Raw genomic sequence first — 14,934 nt, 5'->3', positions numbered from 1 at the left:
TCTGTGATTCTCCAGTGCCCGAAGACCCTTGGGAATGGAAGGCACTGGACCCCCCCAGTGCAGTGAGATCTGAGCTGGGCCTTGCCCGCAGCAGCTCCAGGTGAGCGCTGGGTCCTCAGCACGGGCAGAGCTTTGTGCAGCACCACGAGCAGCTAATTGCACAGAACAGAGTGAAGGCAGATCTCACAAAATCTTACACACAAGTGATAAAGAGATATCAGGATGTGCTGTCAGCTGTCTCCTGGGCTCTTCCCCCTATGCCCTAAATGGCATCAGCTGTCTTGTACTCGTTGAAGAAAGGAGGAAGAACATGACCAGCCTCTTTAGGTGAGCTCTGAAGTGGAAACAGAACCTCAGATGGAAAGTGAGTGAGGTTACAGCCCCGTAACCCAGCTGATTACAAAAAGGGAAACTTCTCAAACTTGAACCTGACTGGTGATAAGCTCTCTGAAAGTTAAGTGCACGCAATAAGTAACTCCACCCCTTCTATTGGCCCAGGCTGCTCTGAGCTGTGAATGGGCCAATTTAGACAACTCCAGACCCATATTTCTCCTCCCATTTTGAGACCAGCTTTATACCCTGAGGCTGCAGGGGACAACTTCACCTCACCCCAGCCTGAATGAGGGCAATTCAGGGTGTTGTTTGCAGTAGGACCAGACTTTCTACAGCCTGAGGAGCCTTTGTGGGTTCTTCTAAGGTAGACCCCGTTCTAATATTAGTAGTGTGTGAGAAGTGTGGTCATACTGTCAGCCCTCCACTGCTCTAAGTGTAACAAACCAGTTCCATTTATCATTCAGCTGCTGGCAACAGGAAACCACCAACAGCAACTCAACACACGACAAGAAGAAGAATTAGGGCTTCTCCTTCTGCGTGCTCCAAGGATTGAAACTCATCAAAAGGAGCTGATGGTCCTAAGCTGATGATCTGGAAGGGGTTTTTCAGCTCTGGTGGACAGCTAAGATCGAGTGGGATATGATTTAATCTGAACACAGGGCTCTCAAAGTAAGTATAAATGATTTTCCAGCAGTTTTCCTTCCTCCCTGCTGCCTGTTTGTTGTCTGGTGCTCCCCTGGGCATATTCCCTTAGGGTATTTAAAGATTTGGCCCATCTCTGGACCAGTGATTATTAAAGCCTTTAGGATTAGGGTGGGATGTCCAATGAGCCAAACTGCTGCTGTGGACCAGGATAGGGGGTGTGTCTGTCTTTCCTTCTGGCACCTTCCCAGTGCTGGATTTGGGAACGCTCTGAGGTGGGACTGATGCTCCAAGTCGGACGCTCACCCAGTGGGTTCTCTCTCAGGCACAGATCAACTTATTTTCTCTTAAAAATAGTGAAAGTAGATGACAGCAAGGAGTGAATGAGCTTCATCCAACTGAATTTCTTGGGAATGAGAGTGACAGGAGAAAGTGAAATCAGTTCTGAAGCTGAGGGGAGGTGGAAGTTAGGGTGCTCAGCTTCCAACTCAGCAACCTTTGGGTACTGTGGACGGCGTGGGGAAGGGTCGAATCTTTAATTCCCCATATTTGGAGAGGCACGTTTGGGATCTTTGAGGGTTTTTTGCTTTATTCCACCGCACAGATGGTTTAAATGGTTCCCTCGGATATAATATTTTATTTTCATCAGCTCCTCCACTGAAGCTGGTAAAATCACTGCAAAGTTAATGTTGGTTGTGGACAAAGCTTCTGGCAAAGTTGGAAATCTCCAGCAGAGCTATAGGAAGAGTGGACTTGCTGCTTCTACCGTGGTCACTTTGCAGGATCTGCACTAAGCCCGTAACTTTCATTCCTGATTAGAATTTAGGTCAGGCTCAAAATTCCAGAGCTCTAAGTTGGAGCGTGGATATTTCAGGTTATCCGTGCTTGCTGTGACACTTCTGGGAGAGAAGAGCGTGTGCCGTGTTGTGGGGTATTTGCATCTCAGACCTCCTCAGGTGTTTCCTCAGGGCTTTGTGGCCAGCGATGCCCCACTGAACGCTCTTCAAAGTGCTTTAGTTAGCCCACTCGTGATTTGGGGCTGTTTCTTGCCTCTCATGCTGGGCTGCTCTGGTGTTTAATTGATTATGGATCTTTAACAGTGCAAAACCAGGACACTGCCAGCAGTGAGGGATCCTGCTGCATGCAGAGCACACGCACATGGTCCCTGCTCGGGTATGTGCTGGAGATGGAGAAGGCAGATAGAAATGAGGAATTAAAAAAGGACAGCTGCAAGGCAGCCCAGGCACCCTCATTAATATTCTCGGTCGGTCATTCTGTCAAGGTTTAAGTCATTTTTACCAGAACATTTGAGGGCTGCAGAGCTTGTGATTTCTTGTTCACGTTTTGCTTTCTTCTCCCAGACCTCCTGCAGCATTTTCATTATATTGATACCCAAAAGTCAGTGAAAAAGCCCTTCTGGCACATTCTTGTTTTGTTCTGTCAATACGGGGCTATTGCTGCCCCGTGAGGACTGTGAAATCAAAACCTGAATTTTCTGATGGAGGAGGAAAGACCCAAGGCATATTTAAGTGAAAATTTTGCAAAGATGCTGCTGATTATTCTTCATCTTCTTTTCCAATGAATTCCCATGTTTGGTTTAGTCAGCGTGGGGTGTTCTGGGATGCTGTTATACCCCGGGCTCTCATCTGACATGGTGCGCTCCCAGCTCCCCTTAGCTAAACCCAAAATATCCCAGGATGGGCATCCCATTCCCTCCTAATTTGGGCTGTGTGTCCGTCTCAAACACAGCTATCAGCCCCTTTATTTCTACATCATGACTTTCTTCCTGACTGGCCTTTCAACCTTTAGTTCTCTGTGGTGCCTTGATGGGCACATCAGCATCTGAAAAGGCCTCTAGGACATTTTCAGGAGCAGCCCAGGTTTTTTGTCATCTCAAGCGGGTGTGGAAACAGGGATTCACATGGATGGATTTCACAGGGATCGCAGGGATGTGTTGAGCAGAGTAGGAGCTCCCGAGCACACCGTTACTTCATCATTTGCCTTCCTTCCTTCCCCTCATTCTTTCCATTCCATCTGTCTTAAAAAAGGAATTTTCTCACTGCTCCTTCACGGTTCATGAGCCTCTGGAGGCAACCAAGCGCTGCCTCCATGTGGGTGAGTTCCTTTGCAGCCAATCATTTCCTGCAGGGGTTCTATCACGGGCAAAAACTCGACACCTGGGGCTAAATCCTCCTGGAATCCTCGCCAGCCCCAAAGTTTCCATCCATGTCTTAGTTCCATGTGGTGCAAATCAGCTTTTTTCGTTAGGCTGACACCACATTGCAAGATTAGAAGTAGCTGGGGGTGGGTAAAAAAGGATGAAATTCCCCCTTGCAGAGGTCTTGGCAACAAATTACAGCCCCAGGGTCCTGATGCTGCTTGTGGAAGGAGCAGTTGCACCACTGGACATCACTGGACAAAACAGGCTATGCAGGGTCACAGTTCTTGATCAAAAATAGATAGGAATGTAAGCCAGAATTCCAATGTTTCATGCTGGACAAGATATTTTCTTCTCACAAGTCATCCTGCTGTTTAAGTCCATCACAATGTCCAGCAAAAAAAATCTCCCCCACCACCAAAAGCCAAGCTCAAACCACAGCAGCTCCTTGGGTAGAAGTAAAAAAATGGGGTTTAATTATAGTTTTTTCTGAGAAAAAACTGCAACTGAGCAGGAGAACAATTTTCCTGTGGTTTTACAGAGCAATTCTGTCTGTGTTAATGTTAGTCAGTTTTAATTTCAAAAACATTGTGGCCTTGCCTATTCAAACTTCCAAACCCAGTGATAAATGCCTGAAGTAGAGGGACACGATTGAGCAGAGGTATGGGAAGTGTGGACTGTGTGGAATTGCTGCAAGAAATGACGTTGCTTCTTTTGCTGGAGACACAGCAAAGAGGGGGGGACGAATCTTGCTGTCCACCATGGCATCATGGAATGGTTTGGGTTGGAAGGCACCTTAAGGATCAGCTCATTCCAACTCCCTGCCATGGGCAGGGACACCTTCCACTATCCCAGGTTTTTCCAAGCCCCATCCAGCCTGGCCTTGGACACTTGCAGGGATCCAGGGGCAGCCACCATGGGCAGGACAGGCAGTCATGGGTCTTTCAGTGAAGGAAATTAGTTCTGGTTGTTAGGAAGTCATTTTAAGGCTATGGGAATTGGAGGGCTGGGATAGGCTGATAGGAAGCAGTGGGAATTTCCATCACTGAAAGCTTTGAAGTCCGAGTTAGGGGGTTTCTGAGATTAAGAACCTTCGTGGTGCCAGTCCTATGTTTCTGCCACCCTGTGAAATACACATGGCTCCTGAACTGAAATGTGCTTTTCAAACTCATCCCCTTGCATTTTCCCCTCTTTTTTTATTTACTTACACACTTATAAAATCATTTTCCAAATTTGATCCAATCTCACTGACAATTTCTGCTCCTCTGGAAGCTGTGGAATTTGTTACTGATCAAAAAGCAGCCAGCAGTACCCCTGCAGTCCTGTGTGTCAGGCACGTAGGAGACACAGCACAAATAATAAACATGTGGCTCACAAATGAATTCTTTGCTACTTCACGAGCAGAGAAGAGTGAAAAATTACTCAGTGTCCAGGACATCTGGTCTGCCTTTGTGATGGCGGAATCAGAAATGATTTTGGTGGATGAATGTTGGTTGAAAAACTCTTTGTCCCTTGATAAAAGGACCTTACGGCCAAGAGGCAAAAGAGGTGCTGGGCCCCATGCCCAGGTCCCCCTGGTTCCAATTTACTACAGGATGGTGTTTCCTCATTCATGGAAGGTCCCTTATCTCCATGAAACCTGAAGTGGGAAAGACAAACCGTAACAAAATGCTGTGGGCAGAGGAGCTGCTGGGCTTCTTTCAGCCCAGAGAGTTTCTTGCCTAAAACCTGAGCCGTGGTGGCATCCAGGGTTATGTGAACGACTTGGAACCATGCAATTTGGGGCAGAATATCTCAAAATGTGTCTATGGGAGGATGATGCCTGAGAAGTGGCCTTTGAATAGAGGTTAAATTTGACCTATGGAAAAATCAAGGCATCACACTCAATGTGTGATGGAAAGAGGGAGAAGTGGTGTTGTGCTAAGCATGCAGAGAAACTGATAGAAAAGCTTTAAATTGACTTTTATCTCGACAGTTTTTCCTGGCTGTCTCTTGCATATTTGGCCTTGACCATTTTAGAAGCAGAGGAAGAAGAGCACAGCTGCTTGAGACATTAATGCAGCGAACTTGCACAATTAATATTTTTTTTTTCCAAGTGGAAGGTGCCGATATTCGTGGTGTTTCTGTGACAGAACCTTTTGAAAGGTGGTGATTTCCCATGAAATGCTTTTTTTCCCCCTAAAAGTTGTGGTGAAAAAGTTGGAAAAAGCATTCCAAAAGTCACTGAGTGGTCTGCCAAGGAATAATAACTGTGAGTGGAAGGGAATTGTGAATGTGGGACTCGGTACAAGCCTGGTCCTAAGCAGGTGAGAAGAAATCCTGGTTGTTTTAGTGCAGTACTGCTGATGCCAGGCAGAGCAGGGACACTGGCAAAGAAAGAAACTTGAGGAAATAAGATTTCTTCTGGCTCTGAAGCAATAAATTCAGACCAGATCGAGTGTGAGGTAACCTGAGAGTGGATCAGCCCCATCACTTCTGTGCCATAAATAATGACTTTCTGTCACAAACCTGGTTGCGAGGTTCAGCCTTGTTCTGCCACATTTCTGTCTCCTTCGAGCACCATAAGGATGTTTCGATATCATTTTAATTCTGAAAACGGAGTTAATCTTCTGATTTTGGATAAGGGATTAAAAAGTAATGGGTTCCTTCTTTCTTTACGAGCATCAGAAAGGAAATAATATTGAGACAAGGTCTTGGCTGCTGCAAGTAGCCAAGAATAGCCAAGTTGTGAGTGTAGGAGAAGCCTGGCAGGGAGGACTGGTCTGAGTAGGAGTCACTTTCTCTGTCCAGAAGAGGCTTTTCCTCACGGGATCCAGACAAAATCTCTTTGTGGCCCTTCCTAGCAGACTATGTCCCAGCTGCCATCACCCAAAACTCATATTTTCATCCCAATCCCTGGAGATATCCCTTCAAAACCAGAAGGATTTAATAATAAATAACGATAGTGAAACAAGAGGGAGTCCATCCTCACCCTGCGCCCGGGGTGATCTGGTACCTGGTGCCCGTGTCTGAGTGTCATCCCAAACACAGGGATGGGATCCTCTATTTTCCTCCACATCAGGGGGAAAGGGACAGCCTGTCCCTTGGAATGTGAGACCAAAGAGGAGGGCCAGTGAAGTCAGGATAGATTCTAAATAAACATAATAAACATATATGGATCAATGTAATCCAGGAGCCACCACAGCTCCTGTAGAATGGGGACCACCAGGGGTTTGGATGCAGCCACCAAATTTTTAAGAGTGGGAGAGGAACCCCAATATTGCCTGTTCTAGTAGCTGAGATGCTGCCTCAGAATTCAAAAAGTCCTCAGAGTTCAAAAAGCTCCAGAAGTCTCCACATGGAATCTGGTAGGTTGTCTATAACACATCAGCCTCTTTCAGGAGCAACAGGACACTGTAAATAAGCTTTTAATCTGCTAGAGGAGTGGGAACAGGGAGGTTCTGATGGTAAAGGAGACTAGTCATTCCTAAAAGGGAAGAGAAAAGCATGGCCAGCCCATGAAAATGTCTGGCAGAAATGAGATGCCCAGCTTTTACAGCAGTAGGATGGGGAGGCAGTCCTGGGGGCCAGATGGGAGAGGAGAGCTACCTTCATCCCTCTTGGTGGGTTCAGTGCAAAGCTGGAGTCACCTCTGCAGCAGAAATCCCAACAGGAACACCTTTGGTTCAGCGTGAAGTGGATAAAATGCCATGGGATGGGCACTGCTGCACGGGGAGGTTGTGCAGGGCCCACCACTGCAGGAGTTTGGCTGTGGGGTCATCCTGGTTGGCTGTGGGGTCATCTGGAGGGAGATTTCCTCAGTTTCCAGGAATGGCTTCAAACTGACAGAGAGTAGACTTAGATGGGATATTGGGAAGAAATTGTTCCCTGTGAGGGTGGTGAGGCCCTGGCACAGGGTGCCCAGAGAAGCTGTGGCTGCCCCTGGATCCCTGGAAGTGTCCAAGGCCAGGTTGGACGGGGCTTGGAGCAACCTGGGATAGTGGAAGGTGTCTCTGCCCATGGCAGGGGATGGAACAGGATGATCTTTAAGATCCCTTCCAACCCAAACCGTTCCGTGATTCTATAATTCCATGATTTCACACTTGTGTAGGGGCCTGCAAAGACACTGGAGAACATCTGGGAGTTGATGCATGGAAACAGGGTGGAAGCCACCACCAGAAAGACCCTGCTTGTCTGGGTGAGATCACAGCCTGTGCTTTCAGGTCGGGGGAACAGGGACAGATGGAGCCCATCTGGAGTGACTGGGAGCTGCAAATGAGAGACTTTCCCCCTTTTTAGTGCCCTTTCTCACCAGCTTTCTCAGGGTTCTCCCTCCAGCCACTTTCAGAGGACATCCCTGGGCTGAGTAAGCCAACTGTCTGGGCTTCTGGACGCCAGGTCTCATCTCGTGGCCATGAGATGTCCAGGCTGGAGGGAACAGAGGAGGCACAAGGATGAAGGGATGTGCCCCAGATGACACACAGGATACCATAGATACCAGAACGACCTCCCTGGGATGCAGTTGGCAAACCACACCATTTCCAATTTTTTTATTTTTAGTTCTTGGTTTTGAGCTGCTTGAACTGCGGCCATCACTGGGAGAGCCTTTGCAGCAGGCGGCTGCAGCTGCTGGGGTTTCCCCGCTGCCAGCAGTGGGAATGTGTCTCAGATCAGAAGCAGGTTTCTGTCTGGAGCTGCCACGCCATCGCCCTGTTCCCAGGATGACTTGGCAGACACTACTTCACTGCTCAGCCCTTGCTGCACCTCATGGTAGGCTCCTCCTTCCCACCTCAGCAGTGGATGACAGCAGCTTTCTAAAAGAGCAACTTCCCTTTTCATAGGGATAGGAAGTGAAGCTCATTTAGCAAAGAGAGGTCACCCACCAAATGATGAGGCCCTGCCCTAAAGCTCAAATCACTCCACCTAAACCTGAGACTGTCCTCTTCTTCCCCAGCTCCAGACCTGAGCAGCTCCACCTCCACCCCCTGCCCTTAGCTGGAGGAGAATTGGGAAGGGAAAATGCAAATTGACAAGGGAGAAGTTTGGCAAATCTGCACGGGCTCCCTCATTTCTGTGTCTCTAGGAGCAAGCACACGTGGCTGAGGCCTGCTGGTCTGGGTGTCTGTCCTGGTTGTCTTCAGAGTCACCCAGGCTTGGAGGGTGTCAGAGGATGGTGCCAGGCTCTTCTCAGTGGTGCCCAGCCACAGGATGAACAGCAATGGCCATAAAACATACCACAAAAAGTTCCACCTCAACCAAGAGGAGGAAATTCTTTATGTTGAGGGTGTCAGAGCCCTGGAACATCTGCCCAGGGAGGGTGTGGAGTTCCCAGTCTGGAGACATTCCAAACCCACCTGGACGTGTCCCTGTGTCACCTGTTACAGGTGATCCTGCCTTAGCAAGAGGGTTGGATTGGGTGCTCTTCAGAGGGCCCTTCCAATCCTATACTATTCTGGGATTCTGGGATTCTGGGATTATGGGATTCTGGGATTTAGAGATTCTGGGATTTAGAGATTCTGAGATTCTGTGCTGACCCTCCAGGACTAGGGACGCAGTATGAGCCCCACGGACTTGCAGCCCTCCATGAGGTTGTCTTCCTTTGTCAGGAGCACAGCGGCAGAGCCAAGGCTGATTTCCATACCGTATTTCCAGAGGGATGGAAACCAGGCACGTGCACCCTGGAGCAGCCGCCCCCACCTCACACATCATCGTGTCCTCAGGCACCCTCTTGTTGTCCTTGTGTCCTATGGCTGGTAAAGGTCTTCTGCTGTGACCTCAGCTCAGATCTGCCCCGTGAAGCTTTTCCTCCCGTAAACAACATCACCAGTGTGGGGTGACCTTTATCTTGTGCATCACACCCAGCAGCTGTCGGCTCATGTTTGTCCTGCTCAGTGGGGGCAGCTGAAGTGTAAACGATGTGAGGTCATCCCAGCCTCGAGCTGGCCGAGACCAAGCGTCCTTTTCCCTCTTGCTGCCACATCCAACACAAAGATGTCGTCATGCAACTACCCACAGAGGTTTACATGGTGGCTTCTGGGCCTCGTGTCTGCACCAGCTTAAGAAAATACACTGAGAACACCCCGGAGGAGCCAACTTGTTACACACCCGCCATGGGAAGCCTCTGTAGAAACAAATCCTGCTTCTTATACAATATTTATCTCCCAGGACAGAGTTTCGGTCTCTCAATCAAACATGCTGAGGCAAAATGAAAAAGTCACTTCCTCAGAGCCACCCACAAGTCCCTGACCAGGTCTTCATTCGTTAGACCACGCTGCTATGGTTGAGTAGGTTCATAGAGGGATGGGGTTGGCTGGAACAAGATTTGTTTCATCAGAAAAAGGTCTTTTTTTAGTCACAGAAAGGAAAGATCTTGGCAAAGCCAGTTTTTTTTGTTGTTTCCTAAAATTTGGTGGTTTGCATAGTGGAAGCACAGTCCATTCACAGTCATTTTCACTGTTTTTAATGACAGCGGTTAATAGCCTGTGGCATTTGCTGGGGTTTGTGTCTGGGTTCTCTTTGTGTTTCTTGCCTTCCTCACTGCTATTTTCATTGCCCAGGTTGTCTGGGAAGTGCAACTCCCACCCCCTCCCAGGTGATCATTTTTATATTCAAAATAGAGCAAGGAATCCTTAGGGGGTGAGAAAAGAGTCAGTTCTGACACAAAGACCTAATTAAAAAAAGAAAGCCCATTAAAAGCATCTGCAAAACCAGGCTGCTCCTGCGATCTGGGGCTGCAAAGCTGTCGGTCCCATGGATGGTGTGGATGTGGTGGAAGCCAGAGGCCTCTAAAAGAAAAATTGGAAAGGGCTTTCAGCCCCATGGAGCATCTGTCATGGGTCCAACCGGTGGCTCGTGCGTCCTCGGATCGTGTCCCCAGGAGCAGCAGCGTAGGAAGCAGGCAAGTCGGGATCATCCTACCCCCATCCACGTTCCCCTGAGGGTGGGGAGAAGCCCAGCAGGTTTTTCTCTGTCTTCATCCACTCTCCCATCCCTCCTTGTCCTCTTTCCTTTCCCCACAATCTGTGGGTTAAAGAGATGACGGAGGCACTTCCTGGTGACTGCTGGATCCGGTGCCAAGGGATGGTTTGTGGGGATGCTGTTCCCTTGGTCTGCTGCAAAAGGAGGGGAGGACAAAGAAGTGCCAGGTGTGCACATCCTGGCACTCCCATCCTGCCCTGTCCCCCAGGGCCTGGAGGGGAAGAGAGGATTTACATGTGGGGAAGGCTGGCAGGAGCTGGACACAGCTGTGATGAGTAGGGAAGTGCTCTGGCATCCCGTAGCTATTCCTGACACGCAGCTGGAGGTGTTCAGGTGGGCAGCTGGAGATGTTTATCTTTCCCCATAGCCCTTTGCCTCCACTGAGGGTGGTGGGAGGGAGCATCATTCCCTCTGAGACCCGATCCAAGGAATCAAATTCCTGAGCACCAGCCTGCCACCAGCTTCATTCCTCCTCTTGGTCCTATAAAATGCTGTCCTCTTCCTAGGAAAATTCATCTCTGGGATGCAGGGCCTCCAGGAAGGCCTTTCCCAGGGCAGAAGTTTGGGTGGCCACATAAAGAGGTGTGGAGGAACATCCCATCCATCTCCTCATGTTCTGAGGGCTGGGAGGGCCAGGACCTCCCCACATCCCTACAGATCCCTGTGATGTGTCCTCCAAATGCTGTGAAACGGAGCTTCAGGGATTCTGGCCAAGGGACCATGGCCCTTGCCCACTTCCATAGGATTTGGATGTCAGATAGGGGTGGCCTGCAGAGAGGATTTCACCCTGCTGTGCTCCAACCCACCCAGGACCCATCCACAATTTGGCCTGCATCAACATTGGGCAGAGAGAGGTTTGAGTTGAAACCTGAGCTGAAATTTCAGGCACTGCAGGAATTTCTGCTGGGAAATGCAGTTTTGTCATAAAGTCTGTCACACCTGATGAATCATGGAGTTGCTTCAGGTACCTGAAGAGATGTGCCTTCCCTCCTCCTTCTTGGCCATTCCAGTGCACCTCACCTCTCCCAAGTCCTGCAGAGACATTCCCAGCAGGCATTCCACTTGGCTGCTGGAACACCTGGGCTGAGCTCGTGAGGGAAGTGTGTTGAAGGGAGGTGGGATAAGCAGTCTGCCTTCCTGCTTTTCCCCTCTCCAAGACCCTGATCCCTGGCTCTGTTTCCTGGCCTGCAGCCTCCTGCAGCCCAGCCGAGCATCTGTTGGCTTCCAGCGGGATGCAAAGCTCAATGTAAGCAGCCATTTTTCCTCCAGACAGATGTTTTGATTAGGGAATGACAACTTTGGCAACAGGAGGCTGTTTTCTACTTCTGGAGTGAGCAAGAAGCTTTTATTATCTTCTTCTCTTTATTTTTTTTTTAATTCCCTGTCAAAAAACTTTCTGCATCTGCTTAAACTCAAGGTCCTGGAAATTTGTGCACTCCCACACCCCCCAGCCTCACACAGCCTTCTCCCATGGATTGTCCCAGCTCTTCAGAAAGGCCTGGAACAGATGGCTTTTCTGCTTGGTTCGTTTGCTTGAGCCAGGTTCTCCTGCAAATCATGGCCTAAGAAAAATGGTAGATTTAGGGCAGATATAAGTTGTAATGGAAATGGAAAGCTGGCTTGGATTGCAGCAGGAGATCCTAAAATAAGCCAGTGGGCCTCAGTCTCCTTCCTGAAATGCGTACCCCTCACTTAAGGATAAACCACAGGACCACAAAGCTCCCAGATTTGTTGTTGGTCTGTCCTGGGCTGGCAGGGAACAGATACCTCCAAGACAATTTGGCCACACCAGCTCTGCTCAAGACTGGGACCAGGACAGGGTCCAAGACAGGGAGGTGGGCTGCCCTGGAGTGGGGAAGGAGAAGGGTGGGGCCAGGAGAAGGAGGCACCCACAGCTACTTTGGGGTTCTTCGGGTGTGAGAGGTTTTATGAGGGACCAGCACCAACATCAGCACCTCACCTCAGAAGGAGAGCCCGGCTGCTCCTGGGGGTTTTTCACCTTTCCTCAAGGACCTTTTAAATGGACCAGAGTGCTTGAGAGAGTCCTCAATGCACAAATACAGCTTGGTATCCATCAAAGACCAGGACTGGAATGGGTCTGAACACTGCCAGTAGGATATTCCTAGTTCTTCAGCAAGGACGCAACACACAAACCCAACATCTGCTTCACTCCCCAGCAAGAACCACGATGCTTCTTGCTCTCCAGCTCTTCACAGAGATAGCAGTGCTGGAGTAATGGAACCATGGAATGGTTTGGATTCGATTGGAAGGGACCTTAAAGCCATGGGCAGGGACTTTCCACTAGACCAGGTTTCTCCAAGATTCATCCAGCCTGGCCCTGAACCCTTCCAGGGGTGTGGCAGACAGAGTTTGGCCACCGTGTTACAGAGAATGGTGGCCGTAGCCTCCACCTTCTGCCTCTGAGAAAGACCTTGCTCATGGTTTCAGTGCTCTTTATAGCACAGCGCATTGGTTCCGAGTTGTCTTCTTACCTTCTCTTAGCAACAAAGCTGAAAATTATCTCAAAATATGAGCTAAAAAGGACTTGACCAAAACCCAGCAGAAGTAGAAAACGGTCACAGCAAAAACCGCTTCAGTAGCAAAAAACAAATCTTCCTTCTTATTTAAGGAGCTGATCCACCAAGATCTTCAGTAATTCTTCAATTTTGTGTCTTGCAAAGAGATCCAAGGATGCCAGGTCAGGAAGCGTTTTGAAAAGCTATTTTTTTGAGGGAAAAGAGAATTGAATGAATCTGTGATGTGCTGAGAAGTGGAGGAAATTTTTCTTTTACTGAACTTTTTTGCTCCTCGCCGATGCAAAAATGCAAATCTGGAATACTTAAATTATTGCATCTGCAGTGAATTGATTTCAGCAATTCTTTCAGGATGAGGGAGGACTTGCAAAGAGAAATTCAGCATTTAAAACCCTTCATAATAGGCTAGATCTGCATTTTCAAAGTAATTTTTTTAGGGTTTTTGAACCCATTTCCTTTTAAAAAACATGTTCTTAAAAAAAGAGACGTTCTTGAGTTTTAAAATGAATTGAAATATCTGATCTTAGTGAACTGTTAAAACACTTTGTTGCACCCACCGCAGAATCTGGATGGAAAGGGGGCTCATTCTGTGATTTCAGTAAACTTAGGGGTTTTTTTGGACCTGCCCTCAGAGTGAAACTCTATTGGCTTGCTTGGGTATTAACCTGTTTTTCCATGGCAGTTTCATGGGGTTGAGGCAAATGGTGAGCCAAGACTTCTGCTTTTCTTCTCTATTTGGTCTTGTTTCCTTTCCTGTACCCCCCCATGCAATCCCAAGGCTGTCTGTCAGTGTCATCCCCATCCCTCTTGCAGAAAGTGCTGGATTCACATCAGAAATGACTTCAGATCTCTTTTGCCCTGGTAGAGGAAAGCAGCCAACGGCAGTAGGTGGTGCAGGGCTGCTCATTGTACAAATGAGATGGGCAAAGGTTTGAAATGACAGAACCTGAGGCAATGGCATGAAACTGAGTCCAGGGAGCTTTAGGTAGGATATCAGGGAAAGGTTCTTCCCCCAGAGGGTGCTGGGGCACTGGAGCAGCTCCCCAGGGAATGGGCACAGCCCCAAGGCTGCCAGAGCTCCAGGAGCATTTGGACAATGCTCTCAGGGATGCACGGGGTGGGATTGTTGGGGTGTCTGTGCAGGGTCTGGAGCTGGATCAATGATCCTTGTGAGTTCCTTCCAACTTAGGATATTCTGTGATTCTATCATCTTCAGAAGAGCTCCCTTTGACCCATTCCTGCAGGAACATTTGCACCTGCATCCGCCTCTCTGTAGCCAAAATGCCCCCTCAGCTACCCCTCTGAAGGTTGCTAAAATTGCATTGTCATCCGCTGACGTGGACACTCAGCACATTTTAGAGGTTCTGCCTGTGCATCCGGTGTTCCTGTGCCCTTCATGTCTGTCCCACACTAATTCAGAGCTGGCTGCACCACAGAGCCCCTTGTCCTGGTGTCTGTTGGCTTCTTCAGCTTGGCTCTTCCAGGAGCACCTCTGCGTCACATATTTTTTACTCAAGACTTAGCAGCTAACGGGGACTCATAAAATCATAGATTATTCTGAGTTGGAAGGGACAGATAAGGATCATTGAGTCCAACTCCTCAGCCTGCACAGGACCACCCCAAGAACATCACCATTTTTTTCTAAAACTGTTTTGTTGCTAAATTTTTTTTATGCATATAGAATAATAAAATCCCTGAATGGTTTGGGTTGGAATGGACCTTAAAGATCATCCTATTCGCACCCCTGCCATGGACAGGGACACCTTCCACTGCCCCAGGGTGCTCCAAGTCCCGTCCAACCTGGCCTTGGACACTTCCAGGGATCCAGGGGCAGCCACAGCTTCTCTGGGCACCCTGTGCCAGGGCCTCACCACCCTCACAGGGAAGAATTTCTTCTGTATATAGAACCTAAATTTCACTTCTTCCAGTTTAAACCCTCTGCTCTTTGTTCTATCACTACAGCTCCTGATGAAGAAGAATATGGAAAAACTTTGTGTTCTGCTTTGATTTCTGGTCACTTTAAAAAGAACTTGTTTTATAAATTTGAGAGTTTGAGGAAAACAGTTTCCCCTCGCTCAGTTATTAAATATAAACCAACATTTTTAGATGTGAAAAACTATAAACTCACAAAAGGAAATTTCTATGCTTTTCTGAGTTATTGTGTACTCCCCAGTGCTCTTTTCCATTGGAAAAAAAAAAAATAAAAACGGGGTGGGAGAACTATTCTGAATGTCTTTTCTCATTTGTTTTTTTCTTGTGAAGGTAATTTTTAAAAGCACTAATCCGAAGTGGAAACACATTGGCACAACG

At 48.3% G+C, this 14,934-nt stretch overlaps 1 protein-coding gene across 1 annotated transcript in view; it reads left to right on the top strand.

The window, feature by feature from the left end:
• Positions 1 to 543: 543 nt before the first annotated feature.
• Positions 544 to 14,934, top strand: part of BLK (BLK proto-oncogene, Src family tyrosine kinase) — a 44,364-nt gene continuing 29,973 nt past the window's right edge. Inside the window, exons 1-2 of the mRNA XM_010411381.3 lie at positions 544 to 697; positions 798 to 1,002. The gene's annotated coding sequence lies outside the window, so the exon portion shown is untranslated. The remainder of the gene's footprint in view (positions 698 to 797; positions 1,003 to 14,934) is intronic.

The sequence above is a fragment of the Corvus cornix genome, chromosome 3, assembly GCF_000738735.6.
Source record: "Corvus cornix cornix isolate S_Up_H32 chromosome 3, ASM73873v5, whole genome shotgun sequence".
Taxonomy (NCBI): domain Eukaryota; kingdom Metazoa; phylum Chordata; class Aves; order Passeriformes; family Corvidae; genus Corvus; species Corvus cornix.
Note: the sequence above shows the minus strand (reverse complement) of the source record. Positions and strands in the feature narration are given on the sequence as shown.